This window comes from Girardinichthys multiradiatus, chromosome 13 (assembly GCF_021462225.1).
Source record: "Girardinichthys multiradiatus isolate DD_20200921_A chromosome 13, DD_fGirMul_XY1, whole genome shotgun sequence".
NCBI classification, from domain to species: domain Eukaryota; kingdom Metazoa; phylum Chordata; class Actinopteri; order Cyprinodontiformes; family Goodeidae; genus Girardinichthys; species Girardinichthys multiradiatus.
In genome coordinates, this window is record NC_061806.1 from 3,072,007 (window position 1) to 3,097,273 (window position 25,267).

A 25,267-nucleotide genomic window follows, 5' to 3' on the forward strand; every position below is an offset into this window, starting at 1 on the left:
CATAGATTTTGCTATTTTTTCTTTTTTTTCTTTGTTTCATGTAATATTTCAGATCATTAAACAAACATTAATATCACACTAAGAAAATCTGAGTAAATTCAAAATGCAGTTTTAAAATTATTTCATTTATTAAGGAAAAAAGCTATCCAAACTGACCTGACCATATGTGAAAACTTAATAACTTCCCCCTTAGCAACACCAGCTGCCATCACGTGTTTGTAATAACTGGTAATGAGCCTTTTACATAAATGTGGAGGAATTTTGTCCCACTCTGCTTTACAGAATTGTTTTAATGCAGCAACATTGAAGGACAACACCTTTGTTTTGTCACAGAATCCCTGTGACATCATAGATTTACCAAACTCTCCTGTGCAGCAGACTGCTTCCTCTTTTCTCGTAACCATCACCGGTTACATAGGGGGGACACGCCTGTGAATGTCCTGATCTCGCTGACCAAGTAAAGACTACATCTTCAAAGAAACCTAAGATCCAGTTAAGTAAGATGTGTCACACTCCTGAGGTTTATGGGTTTTGATTTTGAGTTGTGTGTGGAGATGTGTCTTGATTTCTTAAATACATTTTTCTCTGTGTTCTATTTTGTTAGGTGTTTTCCTTGTTATTTATTTAGTGTTTTGTTTTATGTTCTTTATTCATCTAGAGTTATTTTCTGTTATGCCCCTTTTCTATTAGTACCAAATTTGGGTCGGGGCAGTTGAAAATAGTTTGATTCATTTTCCATTACAGTTGAGTACCATCTCAATGGGGGCAGGATCGATAATAGGTAGGTGGCCCCACGGTCTGAAGTGATGTGATTTGTAGTGCCACAAACACAACAACAGCCTAGACTGCTGCTTCGTTTATGACTGTTGTCAGCCTCAAGGCCCTTTCAGACAGGATACGGTGCGCTTACCGCTGTGCTCTGAAACCCATTGTTTTCAATGGCTTGCGCCAAGCAAAGTGCAAGCAGAGCGCAGGACACCGTTTTCTTTGCTGCTTTTTTTCTCCAGAACAGGGCTAGTGCTAGCTCTTGTTTTTTAGCACGGGACAGATACAGGTCCTTCTCAAAATATTAGCATATTGTGATAAAGTTCATTATTTTCCATAATGTCATGATGAAAATGTAACATTCATATATTTTAGATTCATTGCACACTAACTGAAATATTTCAGGTCTTTTATTGTCTTAATACGGATGATTTTAGCATACAGCTCATGAAAACCCAAAATTCCTATCTCACAAAATTAGCATATTTCATCCGACCAATAAAAGAAAAGTGTTTTTAATACAAAAAACGTCAACCTTCAAATAATCATGTACAGTTATGCACTCAATACTTGGTCGGGAATCCTTTTGCAGAAATGACTGCTTCCATGCGGCGTGGCATGGAGGCAATCAGCCTGTGGCACTGCTAAGGTCTTATGGAGGCTCAGGATGCTTCGATAGCGGCCTTTAGCTCATCCAGAGTGTTGGGTCTTGAGTCTCTCAACGTTCTCTTCACAATATCCCACAGATTCTCTATGGGGTTCAGGTCAGGAGAGTTGGCAGGCCAATTGAGCACAGTGATACCATGGTCAGTAAACCATTTACCAGTGGTTTTGGCACTGTGAGCAGGTGCCAGGTCAGGCTGAAAAATGAAATCTTCATCTCCATAAAGCTTTTCAGCAGATGGAAGCATGAAGTGCTCCAAAATCTCCTGATAGCTAGCTGCATTGACCCTGCCCTTGATAAAACACAGTGGACCAACACCAGCAGCTGACACGGCACCCCAGACCATCACTGACTGTGGGTACTTGACACTGGACTTCTGGCATTTTGGCATTTCCTTCTCCCCAGTCTTCCTCCAGACTCTGGCACCTTGATTTCCGAATGACATGCAGAATTTGCTTTCATCCGAAAAAAGTACTTTGGACCACTGAGCAACAGTCCAGTGCTGCTTCTCTGTAGCCCAGGTCAGGCGCTTCTGCCGCTGTTTCTGGTTCAAAAGTGGCTTGACCTGGGGAATGCGGCACCTGTAGCCCATTTCCTGCACACGCCTGTGCACGGTGGCTCTGGATGTTTCTACTCCAGACTCAGTCCACTGCTTCCACAGGTCCCCCAAGGTCTGGAATCGGCCCGTCTCCACAATCTTCTTCAGGGTCCGGTCACCTCTTCTCGTTGTGCAGCGTTTTCTGCCACACTTTTTCCTTCCCACAGACTTCCCACTGAGGTGCCTTGATACAGCACTCTGGGAACAGCCTATTCGTTCAGAAATGTCTTTCTGTGTCTTACCCTCTTGCTTGTGGGTGTCAATAGTGGCCTTCTGGACAGCAGTCAGGTCGGCAGTCTTACCCATGATTGGGGTTTTGAGTGATGAACCAGGCTGGGAGTTTTAAAGGCCCCAGGAATCTTTTGCAGGTGTTTAGAGTTAACTCGTTGATTCAGATGATTAGGTTCATAGCTCGTTTAGAGACCCTTTTAATGATATGCTAATTTTGTGAGATAGGAATTTTGGGTTTTCATGAGCTGTATGCCAAAATCATCCGTATTAAGACAATAAAAGACCTGAAATATTTCAGTTAGTGTGCAATGAATCTAAAATATATGAATGTTAAATTTTCATCATGACATTATGGAAAATAATGAATTTATCACAATATGCTAATATTTTGAGAAGGACCTGTACATGTTTGCTGCTGACAACAAAACAATCAAATAGTCCTCCCAATCAAGCCAGCGCAGCACCTCGTGGCAAACAGCCTGCATGGCTCACACCGCAAATGCGCTCATTCCAGCAAGCACAGCGTAAAACCGTGTCCTGTCTGAAAGGCCCTTTAGAGTAAAAGTAGCCAGCCAGAAAAGGCTCTAGGCAGCGAGATTTGAAGCACTGTGGATAAGTAAAGAATTGAGAGAAGTCATGCCATATCAAATGGAAGGATACAAACTAGAGGACGTGAGGGTCATATACACACTAAGCCTAGCATATAACGATTTAACAGTTGAAGATGTTAGTTACTGAAATATGCTGTTACTAGTGACATAGCCCCGTAACCAATGAGTGACAGACAGTATTATTAATTTGCCATTTCAGTGCGACTTGGAACTGGTGGGACTGCAAGCAAGCAGGTACTAAGAATAGTAATGGTTCCACGTAACCTTTACTGATGGAAAAGCTTAAAAAGCAAGTTGATCCACAGCAAACTGCTCTGTAGGGACTAGTGGAAAAGGGGCAATAGATCTCTCATAGATATTTCCTCTTGGTTTTCTTGCAATTCTGTTTCTGCTCTGTTTTAGCTAATTACTCTGCCTCCTTCAACTGTTCTGTCTTCCCTCTGCCACAGCTGCACATCAGATGTTAATGGATGTGCAACTATTAATGTGCATTCACACACAAATATATATAATAATTGCCCTGCTTTCACTGATGTGGTCTAAATGAAATGGGGGTGAGTTGAGTTTGATCTATGAACATTAGGCTACAGATAACTTTGAATGGTAACTTTCAGCTGGTTCATTTCCTTCACTGTTGTTCATGCTGCATGTGAGCCTCCCCAACACTGAAGCAAAATTCAGAATCAGCTTTATTGCCAAGTTTGTACAAACAAACAAGGAATTTGACTCCGGTACACTTTGCCCTCTGGTTTTTGTTTTTGCATTACAGAATATACAGTACATATATACAATATACAAATATACACACATATATATATATATATATATATATAAAGGTGCATTTGCAACATCTGTATGCTGTTGTTCAGTACTCTATTGAATGTTCAACAGAGAAACAGCCTGGGGGAAGAAACTGTCTCTATGGCGGCTGGTTTAGTGAACAGTGCTCTATAGTGGCGGCCTGAAGGTAAAACTCTAAACAGTTTATGTGCAGGGTGTGTGGGGTCTGCAGAGATTTTTGCCACTCCTTTTCTGACCCTAGACCTGTATAAGTCCTGGATGGAGGGAAGGTCAGCCCTGATGATTCTCTCTGCAGACCTGATTATTCGTTGCAGTCTGGACCTGTCCTGTTTTGTGGATGAACCAAACCACACTGAGATGGATGAAGACAGGACAGACTGAATGATGGCAGTGTAGAAGATGACCAGCAGCTCCTGTGGAAGGTTGAACTTCTTGAGTTGCCTCAGGAAGTACAGTCTCTGCTGGGCCTTCTTTCGAACAGTGTCTATGTGTGAACACCATCTCAGGTCCTCAGAGATGGTGATTCCTAGGAACCTGAAGTGGTCCACAGCTGCTACGGTGTTGTTGAGGATGGTGAGGGGGGTGTATGGGGGTGGTGTTCTCCGAAAGTCCACCACCATTTCCACAGTTATGAGTGGGTTGAGTTCAAGGCAGTTCTGACCGCACCAGTGTACCAGCCGATCCACCTGCTGTCTGTATGCAGACTCATCACCATCCTGGATCAGTCCAATGACAGTGGTGTCATCTGCAAACTTAAAGAGTTTCACGGACGAGTCCGATGAGGTGCAGTCATTTGTGTACAGGGAGAAGAGGAGTGGGGATAGAACACACCCCTGGGGGGCACCAGTACTTATTGATCTGGTCGGGAGAAGATGCTCCCCAGTCTCACCTGCTGCTGTCGGTCCATCAGGAAGCTGTTGATCCACTGACAGGTGGAGGCTGGGATGTTGAGCTGTGTGAGCTTCTGGTGGAGGATGTCTGGTATGATGGTGTTGAAGATCGAGCTGAAGTCTAAAAACAGGATCCTGGCGTACGTCCCTGGGTGGTCGAGGTGTTGCAGGATGAAGTGTAGACCTAAGTTAACAGCATCATCTGCCGACCTGTTTGCTTGGTAAGCAAACTGCAGGGGGTCCAGCAGGGGGCCTGTGATGTCTTTCAGGTGCTTCAACACCAGCCGCTCAAAGGATTTCATGACTACAGACGTCATGGCTACAGGCCTGTAGTCATTTAATCCTAGGATGGTGGGTTTCTTGGGGAACCGGGATGATGGTGGATCGTTTGAGGCAGGAGGGGACCTCACACTTCTCCAGGGATTTGTTGAAGATCCTTGTGAAGATCGGAGCGAGTTGATGTGCACAGGCTTTCAGGCATGATGGGGAGACGTTATCAGGTCCTCCAGCTTTCTTTGTTTTCATGCGCTGAAAGAGCCTATTTACATCTTCCTTGGAGATCTTTAGTGTAGGCAGAAGATCTGAAGGTAGGGGGTTGGTTGCTTTACGGGTCAAATTTGTTCCTGAATGGGATGTGGAGGAGATAGTTTGAGGTGTTAATGGCTTCTTGTCATGTCTGCAGTAGAAGCCATTCAGACAGTTGGCCAGGAGACGACTCTGTTCAGGATGGGTGGGGGGGCTCTTGTAGGCAGTCAGGTTTCTCAGACCGGTCCATGCAGCTGAAGTATCACCAGTAGAAAGGATGTTCTTAAGCTTCTCACCGTAGCTTCTCTTGGCTACTTTGATCTCCTTTGTTAGTTTGTTCCTGGCCTGCCTGTACCGCGCCCAATCTCTACTGCTGTGAGCTTCTTCCTTGTCCCTGCGCAGATTCCTGAGGTGTGGAGTAAACCATGGCTTGTTGTTCCCAAAGGTGCAGAAGGTCTTGGTCTGCACACACATGTCCTCACAGAAACTGATGTATGATGTCACCACATCAGTTAGTTGGTTTAAGTCAGTGGCTGAAGTTTCAAAAACAGTCCAGTCTGTGCATTCAAAGCAGGACTGTAGCGTCTGCTTTGATTCCTCAGTCCACTTCTTAACAGTGTGAACCTTGGGTTTGGAAGCTGCTCTTAGTCTCTGTCTGTAGATTGGGATGAGGTGGATTAGATAATGATCTGAAAAACCCAGAGCAGCCCTGGTAACAGCATGATATGAGTCCTTTAAAGCTGTGTAACAATGGTCCAGTGTGTTTTTGTCTCTGGTGGGACACTTAATATGCTGTCTGTATTTGGGGAGTTCATTTGAGAGGTTTGCTCTGTTAAAATCTCCCAGTATTATGATGAAAGAGTCAGTGTATTTTTTCTCCACGTCTGGAATCAGCTCAGCAAGATGTTTTTCAGCAGCAGAAGTGCAGCCATGAGGTGGAAAATATGAGCCAATTATTATAAACGAGGAAAACTCTCTCGGTGAATAAAACGGTTAACAGATTATGGAAAATGACTCCAGATCAGGACTACATGTTTTCCCCAGTACTTTTACGTCTCTGCACCAACCTTCATTTATATAAAAGCAGATTCTGCCTCCTCGCCTCTTCCCCGATAGCTCCGCGCTGCGATCCGCTCTGAACAGCTGGAAGCTGTGCCTATTTAAGGCTGCAATTGTGTCTTAAGGGGTTTTTGATGCTGTTAGGCTTGTTGGTGTGCACCTGAATAAATCCGCTGCTACTTCCACCTTCCTCTGCCGTCACTATCATTTCTCACTGGTAATCCAGCCGCAAAGGCCTCTGGTTGACACTAACATTATGCCACTCTGACCCAACCAAATCGGAGGTTCCTGCCCACCGCTGTAGACAACGTTGACATCATCACATAGTTTCTTTTTCATCATTATCCCATTCATCATCATCCACAGCCCTGGGTCCGTCATCATTATCGGATCGAGGATTCTCCCAGCTTTCCAGTACTCATCTGAGCTCCGTTGAGAGTTCTCCTGGCTTCCACGTTGTTCTCCAGGGTTCTATCAAGGGTTGCAGTGGTTCAACTGATGTTCTCCCAGGTTCCTCTGAGGAACAAGAAGGTAGAACAGTTGAAGAGAAATAAATGAAAACACAGGGAAATTATCTAACAGAACAAACAGGAAAAAGTCCAAATGCACAAAGAACACTAGAAGGAAGCAAACAAAAGAATAAACTAAAAAGGTAAATGCCTAACAATAGAAAAGCGTGGGGAAATGAATTACAGAAAGCAAGACCTTAAGAACATAATAAACAGCAAATAAATAGTCAAAACAGGTAATTGGTTGTGTGTGCTTTTGTTTTCTGGAGCTGTGCTGGGGACAGTGTCTGCAGCCAGACCCCCTCTCCATGCTGCCAGTCAGGTGGTAATCAGGCCTAGCTGTGGCTTTTAAGACTCAACCAAAATCTGTGTTTAAGCGCAGTTGATTTATGATTTATCAAAAGCTGAAATTACATTATCACATAGGGATATGTTGGTTTGGAAAGTTTCTTTTTCTCTTTATAAATGAAATCATTATTCAAAAACTACTTTTTGTATTCACTCAGATTATCTTTGATATGAACAATTCTTTGATGATCGGAAACATTTTAGTGTGACAAAAAGCAAGAACCAAAAAGGTTCTATTCATGCAAATGTATGATGGAATAATTAATTTCACAAAGATGGCTGAAAGAAGAGAGAACATTTTGCTAATCATGGAGTTCTGTCATATAAAATTGAGCATTTGTAGTGAAACATTAGAAAAATTAAAATGTACTTTTTTACCTGTTGAAAAGGTTGAAATGCAGCTGATGAAGACGTATATCTTGCACGACATTTAACCACTCCCATACAAGACATGCAAATTAATCTCCTGTCCTCTCCAGCAGCTAAATAGACTGAATTTATATCAAGTATTTCTACTCCTTTAATGTACTCTGGTCTTCAGCCATTCACCTCACTCCTTCTCAGATGATGCCTCTAAGAATTAATATGAGTGGACATGTTTAACACAAGTTTGGAGATTGGACGCACCAGACTAACCCAACGGAACAGCAGTGGAGAATTGAGGCCAAAAATTGTATCTACTGTGGCAGCTTTGCATTTCAGGTGAAAAACCATGCTTAACTTCTCCTGCCGTTCTGATTTTTGACTCCCTCAATCTCAGGACCCTCAGTGACTTTGGCTGTGAACAGAACATAATCGATTCCTTTCTAGTTTCTTACTGCAACATCATGACAATTCTCCTGTCCACTTCCATTAAAGTTACAGCCTTAGATGGTGAATCACTTTCCTAGATTACTCTCCATAGGGTTCCCCTCATATAAGTAATCTCTTGCAATCATCATGAGTTCTACTCTGTTTTTACCTTCTCTTAGACACGACCAGTCCAGCATTTCAAGTGGTTAAAGCAACAAAATCTAAGTTTAAACTGGTCTAAATCAAGAATTTTATCCAGGTCCACTAACTATCTCCTTTCCTGTCTGCAATGTCATTCCTCCTCTCTACTTGCAGGCTGATGGAAAAGAGGCTGACCCTACTGATCACACAAATGTTCCTAAAGAATATGATGACCCCAGACGTGTGTTCAGCAAACACAGAGCTCTTTCCTTGCCTCCATTTACTTCCTGGAGCCCCTCTTCCCACTAGTTGTCTTTACAACCAGTCAAAATCCAAAATAAAAACAACGGAAAAATTGATAAACAAATCCTTAGCAGCAGGCATCATACATCATTCATATTCACCCCTTGGGGCAGGGCTTTTCTTTGTTTTTCTCATTGAATTAGGTTATGAATCCCTTTATAGTGACACCATTTCCACAAACCTCCATCTCTGCACCACATATCACTTAGAATCCTTCTGGGTGATGAGTGGCAAAAATTCCTCAGAACACCTCTTAGCCATTTTGAATGCCTGGTAATCTGTTTTTGTCTCACTAACGCTCATGCCATTTTCCAAGTTCTTGCTGATCACCTATGACACTTTCTGTACATCTTCACATTTGCCTATTTAGATAAGATTGAGATTTTCTCTATAACACCTCAAGAACACCGCATACACCATCTGAATGTCTAACACTGAAAGATTGAATTTTCCGTCCCTCACCTGTTTGTTAGCCAATAACTTAATGACATTTTGTTAATATTGTAATAATGTTTTACATTATTGGCTGGTTTAATTTAAAAATGCAATAATTCCAGCCAATAATAGTATAATATACAAAGAGGATTGCATTTCATTGAAATAAAGATTTTTCTTTTTTATTTATTTTACAATTTTTGTGCATTTTGGAAATCAAAGGTAGGCATATTGAATGGTAAAGTTCTCATATTCATTTATCAAGCAGCTCTCTCTCCTTCCTTATTGATTCCAGGATTCATTTAGAGGATTATCTGTTATACAAAATCTTTATTTAGAATCTAGTTGTGTCGCTTACATATGTAAATTCATAATGTAATGTATGGAGGAACATTCAATTAATTACTATAAAGTGGACTTGGTAGTAAGATCTTTTACTGGAATGTACAGGAAGAAGATAGTGGTCATGTGGCCTACATCTGTTTGACAGGCATTACATTTTGAAAGGTAATTTTGTATGTAACACCAATAATTAATAACCAGCTAACAACATTATTACACCTCTTTCAGAATATTAGGAAATTATTTGCTTTATTACATATAAATGTTTCAAAATGATTACCTCCTTTGCCATTATTACTGTATATATCGGTTGCTTAACACCATTATTACAGTTTGAACCTTTTCGATTAGAGTAGCGCTCCTCCTAACTGCTTACTCAACTGGCTATAGTAAAAATGTTTTCATTTTTTTATGATTAAAAACGGCAATGTTGGATGTTTGTATATAATTTTTGCTATCAAAAATATAAGAAGACTATTGCCAAAATGTTCCAGGGCAGCAAAAAGGGTATCTCAAGATGAAATCGAGTGATTGACTTCATGAAATCAAGTAGACAGGCCACATTGCTTAAAAGTAACCTGTGTTTGACCTTCAGTCTTTTGGCTCATTTGTCTATGTGTGAGTGGATGTGTTTGTATGTGCGTGTTAATGGGCTCATGTCTGTCTAACCTTGTGTGGCTCAATCCCTGATGGAACACCAACATTGTATACTGGTAAGAGTTAGTTTTAGGGTTAGTGTGAGTTTGGTGTCACGATGACATCCCATGTCACGCAAGAACTCATCTCCTTATGTTTAGCCCAGGTCGGAGGTACACAATAAAAGAATAATAATAATGATAATATAATAATATTTATAGTTACCTGTAATCCAGTTAAGTTTTATGAATTAATTAAATTAAATAAGTTCAATTAAAATGAAAATCCAAACTGAGAAAGATTTAAGGTTGGAGAGAAATAAGAATAAAAGTTAAATTGAAAATTATATACAACTTAAGTCAATTTAAAATTTAAAGTTAATGTTGACCTTAAAAAGCCCAAGTTGAATTGAAGTATAAATTCAGGTTAAAGCCAAACATGGCTGAAACACTAGTGTTAAAGCCAAACATCAATGATTTCTTTTATTTTCAGAGTTACAAAGGGTTCTGGTTCTGTGAGCGGCGCCCTCTACAGGAAGAGGAAGTAAACTGATGTCAGGTCCGGTCCTGTGTTTGAGACACATCATCAATAGTGGACACTAGTGTTTCAGCCATTATCACTAGACACCTTACATGAGGAAGGCTCAGCCAAGGTTGACCAAGGGTGGCTGCCACCTATCCGTTTTCCCACACCCCAGTCCACCAAGCCCTAGCCACCACATCCACCAGACCACCCGCTGGGCCATGGATGCCGGGGAGGCATCCCCCTCCCTGAGCACAGGTGGCCACCCTATCTAGAGCCAGACTATGCCCCAAATCTACTCACACCAGTTAGGACCAGCAGCAGGACAGCCAAGAGGCTACAGTGGCCCACAGCGCACCCCACCTCAGTGCCAGCAATCGCAGCACCACCTGACCCCCAATAGCTTCATGCACCTTCTGTCAAGATGTGGTTTGAGGGCGGACCAAAGTGCAGACAAGAGCTCGGCAGGATCATTTTTGAAATTCAAAGATTTATTTACAAGGTCAAAAACGTAGCAAAATCACTGCAGGTTTCCCAAGGCAAGGCGTGGCAAAAAACAAAGCATAATCATGGACGAGAACGAGGTGTGACGAACACAAGGAACCAGCACTGAACAAAGACACAAAACCAACTTATATACTGTGAGATAACAAAGGCAGATAATCAATGGAACAGGGAACAGGTGTGACAAGGAGACAGGGAAGCAGAAGGAACAGGTGAAACAAATACAAAGACTGAGGATGGGCAAAGTAACTAATAAACAATAAACAGAAACACAGACCAAGCAAACCTATGGACAAAGATAAATAATCAAATAAGGAATAAGAAAGCTAGAATAATCATGACTAAAGTAAACAGAGAAACTAGAAAAGAAAACATGATACAAAAACCAAAATAGAAAAATCTAAGCAAAAGGTAAACAAACATAAAGCCACAAACAAAGTCCAAAAATGTCACTCCGTGACACCTTCATGTTGCACCCATTGGCCTATTCAGCCTTGGGACAGCAATGACGGGGGTCAGTTGCTACAGACCTCCAAATTTCATATGGCTTTCATATTAGCTCAAGAACAGTGCGTAAAGAGCTTCATGGAATGGGCAACTGCATCCAAGCCATACATCAAACGTGCAATGCAAAGCGTTGGATGCAATGATGCCAAGTATGCCACCACTGAACTCTAGAGTTCCCTGGAGTGACACTTCCCACTTCTCCATCTGGTAATCTGATGGGCCAGTCTGGGTTGGCAGTTGCCAGGAGAAAGGTACTTGTCTGACAGTATTGTGGCAACAGTAAAGTTTAGTGGAGGGGGGATTATGCTGTAGGCCTGTTTTTCAAGAGCTGGGCTTGGCCCCTTAGTTCCAGTGAAAGGAAGCTGAAGCACACAAGATAGTTTGGACAATTTCATGCTTCTAACTTTGTAGGAACTGTTTGGAGATGGTCCCTTCGTCTTCCCACATGACTGTCCACCAGTGCATAGAGGAAGGTCCATAAAGACATGGATGAGAGAGTTAGGTGTGGATGAGCTTGACTGCATCTCAACACGATAGAACACCTCTGGGATGAATTATGATGCGTTCTTGGAGGTCGGAAATTCTGACTTCCGTGTACAAATGGAGTGCAGCATTAAAGCTGATAGTGGAAAAATTCAAATAGGCCATCCTGGTTAACGTCACTGGTAAACAAATCAACACTTTTACAACTGGGTTACCTCTGGATATCACTGGGATATCATCTATTCTTCTTATGTGTGCCCGGAATCAGCTCGTTGTCTATGAAATGTCCAGTTCAGACAACATCTACTCTTGTCAGGTCAGCATTCCATACTTAAAGGGGCCTGAAATGCAGGGCCTTCCCATGATATTAAGGTTTTGTTTTCCCAAGAGAAGATACCTCTCATCTCTCCAGGGCTTCACATTGTGCTGACCTCCTTTGGATATCTGATGTTCAAGGACTGTTTTATTTTCTTTTTCCTGTGTTGTGAATTACAATTTTCAGCTGTGTGTGAAATATAAAAGGATTGTAACTGCCTGTCTGGGGCAGACCAAGACACTTGTTTGTATTCTCTGTCCATTCTCAGTTCTTGCAAGAATTTATTAAAGTGCAACTTGATTGATTTTCACAGATCTCCTTGTCAAGTGAGCTTATTACGGTGCATTTTGTTTTTTTTCCATTTGCAGAGTTGAAACTGAGAGCCAGGCCTTCTTGCCCAACATCAGTCTATGAGCACATAAATGTGCTTCTGGAAAGATGGTAAAAAATTCCCATGAAGATGCTGTGAGACCTTGTGGACAGCAATCCCAGAAGAGACTAAGCTGGTTTAGCTGTAAAGGGTGAACCAACGTCATATTAAACTTACTGATTGAGAATGGGTGTCACTTCAGCTCATATGGAAGTGTGATGGCTGCAGTTACAGTCACACTCACACATAATAGGTCATTTCTATCCAACATCACACTGCTACAGTAGAGAATTACACACTTCACTACACTTATATTTTACTCTCTTTAAATATAGGACTTAATTTACAGATTAATGAAGAACTGGTTTTGGTTTAGAATTGATTTATTTACACAACATGACACTGTATTATAAAAGGTGTGCACATGTTAGTTTACCCTGTTATGTGTGTACTTTTTCATTTAATCCTTTTTGTTTTCTGAGTTACTTTAGTAGCACCTGCTCCATTCCTGTGACTGAACAAAGAGGTGGAAAGGAGCGGAGCAAACCGTTGTGGAGACCGGCAAACTGGTTCAAATCACAACTCAGGACCATGGGGGAGAAATGGGACTTGCTTGTGTCAGCTGTGTGTCAGCTCCCTCACGATCCTCTATGGAAGAAGCGGGTATAGAAAATGGATGTATGGAATCTCAATGAGATCTACCTGTTTCTAAGCTCCTTCGTGTAAGGTTATGATATAATAATAATAACAAGGCAGCACAAATAATATGATGGTTAACCAATCAGATATTGTGGTAGTGGACATAGCTGAAAAAAGCGCATTAGTGATAGATGTAGAAGTCACCACTAGGAGCATCATCAAGAAGATGTAGAAATAGAAGTTTGAGAAATAGCATCCAAGGGCTCAAAGAGTAAATATAAACTTTGTGGAGACATTTGGAGCCCTTATGCCCCAAACTGGTGGTTTCAGGGAGAGTGCAGTGCTATGAACAGTTACGTTTGTGAACCCTCAAGTTCCCAGGCCTCTGGTAAAGAACCTGAGCTTGAGGAACCTCTCATGTGGAGAGGGTGGGTGGAAGGTTTATATGTTTCTCATTGTGTTAACACATACCTGTTAGCACCTTATACAGCAACACACTAGTGATATCTGTTGTTTTCCTCTTGTTACATTGTTTTCTTTCTTTTGTTGTATCTTATCAGGTGTTTTAATTTATTTTAGATTTTATGAACGTAGATTTTGTTTTACAGATTTTGGAAATCTTTTAAAAAATGTATTGTATACCCTGGTTTTCTTGCTCGGCTGTCTAATAAAGTATTTACATATTTAATCATGTGTGACATTTCTAAATGAAGCTATGTGGGTGCAACTATCTGAACTATATTTTGTATTGGCTCTAGCTGGTTGGAGTGGAACCATCATCAGTCTGTTGGCTCATCGATTATTCTTGGCAGTCATGGTGGATGATGCAGTTGTTTTGCAGGTCCTGGTTATACATACAGTTGGTACGTAAAAAAAAAAAAAAAATCCATTCCAAGACCTGCTTCCATGTGTTTTTGTTTTATTTGAGAATTTTCTGGAAACTTATGTGGAGTTCTCAACATATGGCTCAAGGGGTTTTCTACAGCCATGCAACTAGATACGTCTGAAGAAGAATGTGTATTAAAAACGCTGATAAAAACCCAAACAGATGTAGTTTGAACCCAACTTATTGTACTCACCAATATATGGTTCTGAACACTAACACCTACTGTGAAGTCTTTAAATTATGTTCACAGGCAGGAGAAGGTTTGTTGTAAGGATGGATTATATCCAGGGGTGAAAGTAGTTTTAAATTCTTGCCGGTACTTAGGGGCACTCATCAGAGAACAATACATGTTTCACATTGTCCATAGCCCAAGATTTGCGCTCCTTGCACCATTGAAACCAACGTTTGGCATTGGCATGAGTGACCAAAGGTTTGGCTATAGCAGCCCGGCCGTGTATATTGACCCTGTGGAGCTCCCGACAGACAGTTCTGGTGGAAACAGGAGAGTTGAGGTGCACATTTAATTCTGCCGTGATTTGGGCAGCCGTGGTTTTATGTTTTTTGGATACAATCCGGGTTAGCACCTGAACATCCCTTTCAGACAGCTTCCTCTTGCGTCCACAGTTAATCCTGTTGGATGTGGTTCGTCCTTCTTGGTGGTATGCTGACATTACCCTGGATACCGTGGCTCTTGATACATCACAAAGACTTGCTGTCTTGGTCACAGATGCGCCAGCAAGACGTGCACCAACAATTTGTACTCTTTTGAACTCTGGTATGTCACCCATAATGTTGTGTGCATTTCAATATTTTGAGCAAAACTGTGCTCTTACCCTGCTAATTGAACCTTCACACTCTGCTCTTACTGGTGCAATGTGCAATCAATGAAGACTGGCTACCAGGCTGGTCCAATTTAGCCATGAAACCTCCCACACTAAAATGACAGGTGTTTCAGTTTCATTGTCCAACCCCTGTATATCTCGTCTGTGGCCCCCTCGAGATCTCTCTCTCTCTCTCTCAGCAAAGTCCAAACTCAAACTAATTAAAATGTATCAATATTTTACTTTACTGTTGGCTGTTTGTATAAGACAGAAATTAGAATCAATTCACAATGTAGAATATATATATATATATATATATATTTCAATTGTTAAAGAACTGCCATGTACGAAACAAAGATAAACCATTTTCTAATTCATAGCTTTTCATCTTCAGTTTCCCTCTTTTCTTTTAAATTAAAAATTTGACAGTTCGGTTGTTTTCTGTAGATGGTAAGTGATTTATTGTTCGTCCTGTCCTAACGCAAGCGGTGGTTCTTTATGTCTGTGCACCACCTGTGTAAAATCTCCCAGTCCATTAAATCAAATGCACCGATCTCCTTGGCAACCGCTCTGTTAGGAGGTAAGCGCGCACGCACTCTCGTGTAGTATATGTGAAATCTCTGGTCGTAACGTTGTTTTCGTGCTGTACTGTGTTGTAATACAGCAAAATAACATTAAACACAACTAGTTTCTCTCCCTTTGCTTTTAACTGGGCTATTTAGCAGCGAGCAGACAGACATTAAACGTATCGGTGCTCGTTTTAAAGGCTGGCCATTCAAAAAAGCCTCGAGCTCCGAGAGGAGAGAAGCAAAGCAAGAGCATTGAGGCTCCACCATAGCAGAACAGTTCAGAAACAATTTGGAATGAGGGAAAAATAACTGTATTTATAAACAGATTAAGTTGTGTCTGCATACTGGCGCAGAATCTTTTAGTGGTACGCAGTACCGAACCGTACCGGCTCACTTTCACCCCTGATTATATCCAAATAAATCAAGATTTACAAAAGTGTAAAACAAAGAAAAAAACTGACTGGGACATTTTGTTTTATAATGGTGAACTGTCTGTTCCATGAGTTTGATTGATTTTCTGTCATGATCCATTGGTGTTTATGTCTGATATTAATCTGTGTTTCATTTTGGTGTTTTCATTTTCTTGTTAGGTTTTATTTAGTTCACTTATGTGTTGTTGGTTAGATGTTGCCTTCTTATTTCTTGAGCTTTATGTCTTGGTTTGTTCCATATTCAAATTTATTTTTCCTTTGGTTGCATTTGTCTTTTTTCCCCTTCTTTGCTCTGCTCTATTCTTCTGCCTCTGCTCCACATATCCTTTGATTGATCAGGATGAAAAAGTGGGAGTCCTGTAAACTTTTATTCTGGCTGAGTGGGTTCGGAGTTCCTGGGTATTTGAGGTCGGTCCTGGTCTGCGAGCCAGATCAGGACGTGGCTGTGTGTCATCGCCTGTGTGGAGCATCTCCGACCGGCTCTTTCCACTCTTCGCATGTCCTGTGTCCTGTTTCCTGTGGGGTGGATCATGCCATCCAGTCTCCTGGTCCTTGGTCAGAGAATCGCCCTGTTTAAAGCGTGCTCTATTGCAAGCAAGGCTTTTACCCTGGGCGACATATTCCCCAAGGAGCAATTGAATTTTATGTGCCTAACGGAGACTTGGCATCGGGAAAACGAACCTAAAGAGCTGTGCCAAATGGACTATCCTGCGTTTGGCACTCTTTAGAATGTGCCAAACGCATTCAGGCACTTTTTAGAATGTGTGTCTTGCATCAAAAACTGGTTGTTTTCAAATTACCTTTAGATAAATTTGAACAAAACAGAAACTCTGATCATTACTAATAAAAAATCCCCCTGATTAAAGCATGCCTTGGCGCTCTGGGCTCGTCCGTGAAATCCATCCTCAGAAACCTCGAGGTCGTGTTTGATCATGCTATGTCTTTGGAGGGTCACTCTGACAAGCTGACCAAGAACTGTTTAAATCACCTTAGAAACCTTTAAAGAGAGAAGAATGCTGTCAGAACCAGATCTAGAAATGATCACCCATGTTTTCATCTTGTCTCACATTGATTATTGCAATTCTGTTTTCACTTGTTTTAACAAGTCAGCTTTAAAGAGACTTCAGATGGTACGAAATTCTGCTGCCAGACTTTTGACCAGTTTATCTATAATGGCTCACTTCACTCTGGTTTTATCTGCTCTCCATTGGCTCTTAGTCAAAGTTCGTATTGAAATTTTAGTCCCAACATTCTGGACGCTGCGTGGTCAGGCCCCCCAGTATATCACTGACTTGTGCCCCTATGGGTGCACCCTTCGGTCTTCATGCCAGAATCTCCTGAAGGTCCCAAAAACACGTTATAAACTCGAGGAGATTTATTGCCCTATTCTTCTTTCTTATACAGCACTTTGTGATTCTTATCTGCAAAAAGCGCTTTATAAATAAACTTTTACTTACTTACTTTACTTCTGGTTTGCCTGTAATTTCTTTTCCCCTGCCCCGGTGTATAACTCCTTACCTGTTCTTTTGCTCTCGACTGAATCCTTCTGCTACTATCTTCTGTTTCCTTGCAATTTAGTCCAGTCCTCTGTCAATGCTCTGAGCTCTCTTCTCCCCTTGCCAACCTGTACGTTTTTGTATTTTTACTTTTTCATTAAATCATTTCACCTCACCATGCTGCTCCCGAGTACCTGTCTGCAAGTTGGTCCAGGTCTTGCCTCACAAAATATGACATTTTCAGTCTTTGTCTGACCAGCTTGTTTAATGCATTGTTTATCATGTAATCCAATTAACTCATTGCATAAGCCACACCCTCTGATATGTAACATTATGTGACCACATTAAGTGTTTGGACATGTTGGGTGCTAAACATTTTTAGTGAGCAAATGTATTTGGTTTTTTACTGTTTTTCATACTACTTAGATTCAGTGTTATTCTGGTCCATCACAGGCTTTTGTTGTTGCTAGGCATGTTTACATGGACATAAGTATATGGAATAAAGGTTGATCTGTAAACACTTGTTTGGATCACATGATTCTGATTGTGGCAAAGTGACCTGACTGCTCATGTATGGCCTATGTTAATGTGACTCTTTTCCGCCTTTAGTGGCAAGACACATAATCGTGGGGAAACCACTGGTCTGTTCCCATATTAAGGCTGTGGCTTAATTGTGGAAAGCAATAAGCCCTCAACAGCTCTCAGAACCTGGTACAGCTCCATTCTGGATCCTCAGAACACTCAGAACGAACACACTTTTGGGTTTGTTGTTTTCTTTTTTATAGCACAGGAGAATGTACAACGTCTTCTTCTGCAGTTGTTTTGGGGAAATCCAATAACTCTTTGCATGTCAAATGCTTCTATTCTGAATAGTGTGGTGCATGTTAACACACATTGGATTATTTAATTTTGACGCTATATAAACGGTATATTGAGATTTATTCATTTGAATCCGATCATGAAATATTGTGCATGTAAACATAGCTACTGTCATTTAATTGCAAGAATCTCTGTGCGTCCACATGTGTCTCATCTCTCTCCTTTCGTCTCTCACTCCTCCTGGTTAGGACAGATGTTCACCTTTAATGAGCTTGTTTCTGCCTTAGTCAACCCTGTTCTGGCCACCTCAAATTTTAGGTTAGGAGTCATTGCTAGAAACTGACCCTTCAAGATACCAGATAAAACTAGGATATCATTCTTTTTATTATAATATTTTTTGGATTTATAGAGCATAAAGACATCTAATTGTGTCTCCAACATTCAACACCTGAAAAAGATTTGGAAAGGCTGGCAATGTCACTTCCTATTTTCGCTGTTGCACTTGGTGAATTGTTTGGTGTGTGAAGGCTCTCTCGTTTGATCTGATTTCTCTCTACTGTGATACCTCTTACTTGTTATAATACATAAGCACATTAAAACACATACTTTCTGTTGCTGTATTTAACGTTTGGGGACTCTCCGTGTTTTACACAGTTTTTCTAGTAGTGGTAAGGGGTCGCTCGCTTAGCATTAGCTTTAGCTCCACCATGGCTATCCGTTCTGCTATTTCTCTCTCTGAGTCTCCTCCTCTCTCCTGCTCACTGTGTCAGATGTTCAGTTTCTCCTCTGCCTCCTTTAGTGATAATGGGACGTGTAATAAATGTAGCATTTTTGTAGCTTTGGAGGCGAGGGTGTCGGAATTGGAGGCCCGGCTCCACTCTGTTGAAAAACCAGCAGATAGCCGAGGCCCCTTAGCCAGCGTGGAGCCACCAAGGGTAGCTCCCCGTAGCAGTCCTCCAGCAGAGCCCGCGCAGCCGGGGCCTCAGGCCGGCTGGGTGACGGTACGTAAAAAGCATAGTCCTAGATCCCAGCCCACAGGTCACCACCAACCCGTCAGCGTTTCTAACAGATTTTCCCCGCTCAGCGACACACCCGCTGAGAAGCCAACTCTGGTAATTGGCAGCTCCATAGTCAGAAACGTGGCACTAGAGGCACCAGCGACCATAGTCAAATGTCTGCCAGGGGCCAGAACGGGCGACATCAAATCCTACCTGAAACTGCTGGCTAAGGATAAGCGTAAATACAGTAAGATTGTTATTCACGCTGGCGGTAATGACACACGGTTACGTCAATCGGAGGTCACCAAAGTTAGTGTTGCTTCGGTGTGTAAGTTTGCCAAAACAATGTCGGACTCCGTAATTTTCTCTGGTCCCCTCCCCGATCGGACCAGTGACGACATGTTTAGCCGCATGCTGTCATTCAACCGCTCTTCTTTCTAGGAATCTGGCCGAATTTATAAGTTCTCCAAAACTCTGACAACCCAGGGTTCAGACCAGGAAGCAGGGTTGAAGTTTAATACTCCTCTCTGCAGCTTCTGTACTGCTACCCACCCATTACCCTATTAAGACAGTGTCTCGCCCACGGCCAAAATTTAATACATTAAAAAATAATCAAAAGTTTTGTGAAGTGCCTTGAGACAACATGTGTTGTGAATTGGCGCTATATAAATAAAACTGAATTGAATTGAATTGAAAGGCGCTGAATGTTATCTGATTTGACATAAGTTTAACTCTGGCTCTTTTTCTGCCTCTGAAGTGAACCAGCATAAAGCTTTTACATCCTTTAATATTTCATAGCATTCAAATATAATCGTGTCATTAACAGGAAAGAATAATTTGTTCCTTGTAAAGGATTGTTCAGACCAAGAATTAGATTGATGTGTTCTGTGTTCAGCAGATGCCAGGTTCAGAAGGCATTCTTCCCATTCTTGTGATCTGTCTGAAGTGCCATGCAGCCATGTTGAAAATAAACAGTCATGTACTGGCAGCTGACCTTGTGAACCCATCTTTCTCTGATCTCTTCAACCTATAAATAAAGCATCTGTGTGTAGCTGAGTGCCACTCCCTCCGGCTGAAGGAGCATTTAGTTCTGGCAACTGTCAAATAATGTTACTATCAACAACACGGAACCAGTACACACACACACACAAACACACACACACACACACACACACGTTGTTTGCGAATCAGCAAATTGGTAAACAGGTGCTAAGTGAGCTGCAGGACCAATGGTTTAAGTCTAAGACCAATGGTTGGTATGTTGGCTGCTTTATCACTGAGGTTAAGAAAATGCTGAGTCATGGAGGACAAAACGATTCAAACGAATCCGAAAGAAGCACAGCACAAGAAATGTTCAAGTCAAACACTTTTGGTGGTTACAAATGAGGGCCCCAGCTAATATCCTTGGCTGGATTGTTATCTCTGCCAAGGATTTTATGTTTTTGTTATCTTGGGCCTTTCTGTTTGCAAAATAATTCAGAAAGTTATAAACAGATTTTGATGAGATTTATAGCCGGCCAAAGTAGAGCCCATTGAAAAGGGGCATTAGCTTAGATTTCTAGGCTAAATTTCTTAGATATTAATGTCTTTGTCTTACTGAAAAACATCCAACATCTGTTAACCTGTTTCTTACATTGGGCATCTTATTCTCTCACTTATTTTCACTGTAGTTGGTACAGCAATAATATAGCACTGTAAAATAATTTTTGCTTCTGTTTTAGATTGTTAAACACATTTTATTATCGGACTAAGATAACCTGAGTAAAGGCAAAAAGCACTTTTCAACTGATTTCATTTATTTAGCAATCCAACCTGGCCACATGAGAAAAAGTAATGCCCCCCTTGTTAAATCATAAATTAACTGTGATTAACCAAATTTCTTTAGAAAACTGAGTTCAATTTCAGTAGCCATACCCAGGAGCCACACCCAGGAGGTCACAGAAGAGCCCAGAACCACATTTAAAGCTCTGCTGGCCTTACTTGCCTTAGGTAAGGTAAGACTTCATGATTCAACAACAGTACCATGTATTGTTACATGCAGAAAGTGCTGGAGCTCAATGATCACTTTTAAGCTTTATTGACCAGAATTTGTGGAGATTGTTTCGATACCATTGGAGTCTTCTTTACTGTCATGTATTGCTGTTGCTTGGAACCCAAGCGCAGAGATGAGGACTGGAGGTGCATGATGATCACTAATTTTTATTGTCAATGAACTCTGGAAAACGAACTAGACTGGTGGCACCAGAGAATCTGACAATGACTGAGAAAACTGAGAATTATTTATGCTGTGGAGTTTAATCGCTGGAATTGCAGACAGGTCAGTAAATGATCAGAATAAAGACTGGGAATCCAGGGAGCTGAGACACTTATGGAAGATACTGGGTAAATCAGGGAACACAGAGCAATCAAACAAAAGAAATCTTTAAACAAACACAGAAAGCAGAGCATGGCAGGTATGTCACAAAAGGCAAGCCTTTCTTTTCTTATTGTTTTTAAAGACACCTACACATATGTCAAAATCCCATCTCACCTATATATTTGTGTTCAAAGGATTTTCCCCACAAATGCATTCATTATTGTGTATCTGTGTTTGTCTGTGTCTCTTTCCAGTCTTCCCATCTCCAAACTGGTTAATTCGGATGTTTGCTCATACTTCTAAAGGTTTGGTCTTACTTTCCACTGTTGCCCGATCATTGCTCAGAATGAGGGACTGCAGGAAAGTAAAAAGTCAATGGGAACTGTACCACTCCTAAGATAAACATGTTTACTAACTGGTATTATATGATGTACTTTATATGACTATTTTGTTTCATTAGTGAAAGGAATAGATTGCATCAAAATAGATTTAAAACTGAATATGATTGAATCAGATAGATTTTTTTAAATCCATTTTGACATGATGAGAATCTCATGTTCCGCCACATCCCAGGTGCTCTGTTGGTCTGAGATCTGGTGACTGTGGAGGTTGTTGGAGTACAGTGGACTGGTTGCCATTTTCAAGAAACCAGTTCTTTCTAAACACGTGAATGTTGCAGCTGGAATCCAGATTAATCGGACCAGTAAACATTGTTCTAACCTGTTATTGGCCGGTTCTGGTGAGTCTGTTTGAATTATATTCCTTGTGTGGTCTTCTGCTGCTGTAGCCCAACTGCTTCATGGTTCCGCACGTGCATTCAGAGAAGGTGTTCTGCATACACTGGTTGGAATCAATCGATATTTAATTTACTGTTGCCTTTCTGTTATCTGGGATCAGTCGGCCTATTCTCTTCTGACCTCTGACCTCAAGATATTCCTATCCACACAGCTGCAGCTTACTGGATATTTTCTCTCTTTCAGACCATTCTCTGTAAACCTAAGAGATGGCTGTTGGTCAAAATCCCTGAAGGTCAGTAAGTTCTGAAATACTCAGACCAGCAACTCTGGCACCAATAACCATGCTACCTTCAAAGTCACTTTAATACCTTTTCTTTCTGATCCTGATGCTCAGTTTGAACTTCTGCAGGTCGTTTTCACCACGTCCAGATTGTTGAATACAGTTGCTGCCATATGATTAACTGAATTGCTATTTATGTTAAAAAACATTTGAAACATGCAACTTATATTGACCTTCTGAAGTGTTCCTTATTGCACAGTGGCTGCTGTAGTCTGCTGCTGAAGGAGCTGCTCAGGGGGCCAACATTGTCATAGAGGGGGTGAGAGAGTTCCTAGTGGATATCAGTTTTGCCAACATCCTCCTACCCCCCACCTCCACTGTAGAGTCCTTTGGACAGGGCACAACTGAAGTGGCCCTCTTTACCAGCTTCTCTAGTTTGCTCCTGTCCCACTCTGTGCAGCCACTCCCCCAGGAGACCACAGCGTACAACTAGTGTCAAAGAACATCCTGAGTATATCCCTGAACAAATTGAAGGTCATGAGGCTCCTCAAAAGGTGAAGGCAACTCTGGCCCTTCTTGTTTAGGACATTGTTGTATGTGGACCAGTCCAGCTTATTGTTGAGGTGAACACCCAGGTACCACCACAATCTCAATGTCCAAGCCCTGGATTTTCATCTGGCTGAGATCGCAGGTCAGTGTTTTGGGGTGGGGAGTCAAATGTGTTAAAGAACAGATTCAGTTCATTTGTCAGTATCTAGGCTCGGGCCGATATTCCCACTGTCCCCTGATCTGAAAGCCTGCTTCTTCTTCTTCAGCAGTGCTTTGAGATCAGGGGTGACCTAAGGTTTATTATTGGAGAAACACCATACACTCCTGGTAGACACAATACTCTCCACACAGACGTTTTTATAGTCCATGATGCAGATGGTGATGTTGTCAATGTCCTCCCCATGGGGGCAACACAGAACTTCCCAGTCAGTAGACCTGAATTAGTCCTTTAAAGCCATGCTGGCTCCAGAAGCTAATTTCTTCACAAACCTCTTGGTGGTGGGTTGCCTATTCATCATGGGTATGTTGTCTGAAGACTAGGTTGTAATCAGAGCATCCCAGAAGCGGGAGGCGGTGGAGCTGTATGCATCCCTGATGTTTGCGTACAGCATGTCCAGTGTTCAACTGTCTCTGTTGTGGTATTTCACATACTGTGTGAAAGTTAGGAAAGTGGTGGATAAAGAGGCGTGATTGAAGCCTCCTAAGATGTAGGGTATTGGGGGGTCTCTAGCGGTGACACAACTGTGTGAAGTATCTCACAGGCTGCTACAGCATCAGCTGATTGTGTTAACTGTAAACAGTTAACACAATCACATGTACAAACTCTCAAGCCGAATGCTAACAGCTATCAGCTCAATGTCTTGAGTGCACATGCATGTGCCCAGGGTTTGCACCACTTGTGGTTTGCATACATCGCCAGACCATGCCCCTCCTCTTACTGCTGTCCATAGCGCTCCCTTCTGCGCTCATGTGTTGAAAGCCATCCGGTCTGATGTGTTGTTATTGAGCCATGCCTCAAAGAAACACACGACGATGGCTTGCCGGTACTCCCGCTATAGCTCGTCCATTTTGTTAGGAAGGGTTCTTAAGTTTCCCATGATGATGGAAGGTACAGTGGACTTATACCTTTGTTTTTTCTCTCAAAACTTAGCTCCCGCTCTGCCTCCCTGCTTTCTTCTCCCTATCTACGCAGTGATGAACGGTCTCTCAAGTGGGAGTATGTGTGCATCGCTCAGCGCCATCAGCTGTTCACAGGAGTAAACAATGGATCTGTGACTAAGTGGGTCCCCAAAGCAAATGAACTTCAAACATTATGCAATCATAGGTGTATATAAAAACAAAAACACCCTTTAAACAGCCAGAAACACATAGATCAAGGAAGAGCCGCTGCAACAGGCTGGCTCTTGTTCGGCAAAATCTTGTATAAAGCATGACCATAATGTTGCAGCAAGCGTGATAATCAGAACGGCTCAAACTGCACAGCAAAACACGGCTATAAAAAATACAAGTCCGAATGGTAATATGTCAAACTAAGTAAGTGCCCTGGGAATGCTCTGTGGAGATGAGAATATCAAATACAAATGATACAGTTCATTGGTTATGTTCTTATTTTGCATTACAAGCATGGAGGGAATGCTGAGAATCCTGGGGTGGTTACAGCAGGGGAAGAAGATGTAACCAGTGGGAAATGCTAGCTCTGTATTCTTAAAGAGCAACAGGCAGGTGAGTGAGGATAGTTTGGATTGAGGCATAGTATCAATAAGAGCTTCCTGTGCATAAAGGTAAATCTTCCAGCTAAGTATTGAGTGTGGTCTGAACCAGGAAGTGGCTATTGGGAGTACCAAATATTTGTATCTACACTACCACAGGTAAGGTGTAAGTAATAGGTTCTCACCAATGACTGAATACTAGGAAACCTAAATTACTGCAACATTATATGGACCAACCCGACAGTACTGGAGAGACTTGCTGGTCCTCTTTTTTGTGGGGAAGAAACTCCATTTCTGATCAGGATCATGGGAATCACTTTAATCTGTTTAAGTATTTTTGCTCTGTTCAACAAATGTTTATATATATCAGTGGGCAAATCTACCTTTACAGGGATTTAATATAAATTTGTTCATCATAATGAGCTTTTTAAAAATTTTCCTGACAATCAGCATGAAACTTCAGACACACAATGTATTGAATGTTTTGAACCTGGGTCTGTTCATGTGGAGTTTGAGACTCAGTCTTGGCACTTGTCCCAGTTATTTCCTTACTGGTGCCAAGTTCAAAGCACAGGTTGTAAACATGTCCTGAAGCATAAACCAGGGAGGGCGTTGTCCAACAGTG

At 41.7% G+C, this 25,267-nt stretch overlaps 1 long non-coding RNA gene across 1 annotated transcript; it reads left to right on the plus strand.

Annotated features, from left to right (window-relative positions):
- The first annotated feature begins 336 nt into the window (after positions 1-336).
- Positions 337-13,679, plus strand: LOC124879153. Its single transcript, XR_007040964.1, has 2 exons — positions 337-492; positions 12,351-13,679. It is a non-coding gene; the product is annotated as an uncharacterized LOC124879153 (long non-coding RNA).
- Positions 13,680-25,267: the final 11,588 nt, after the last annotated feature.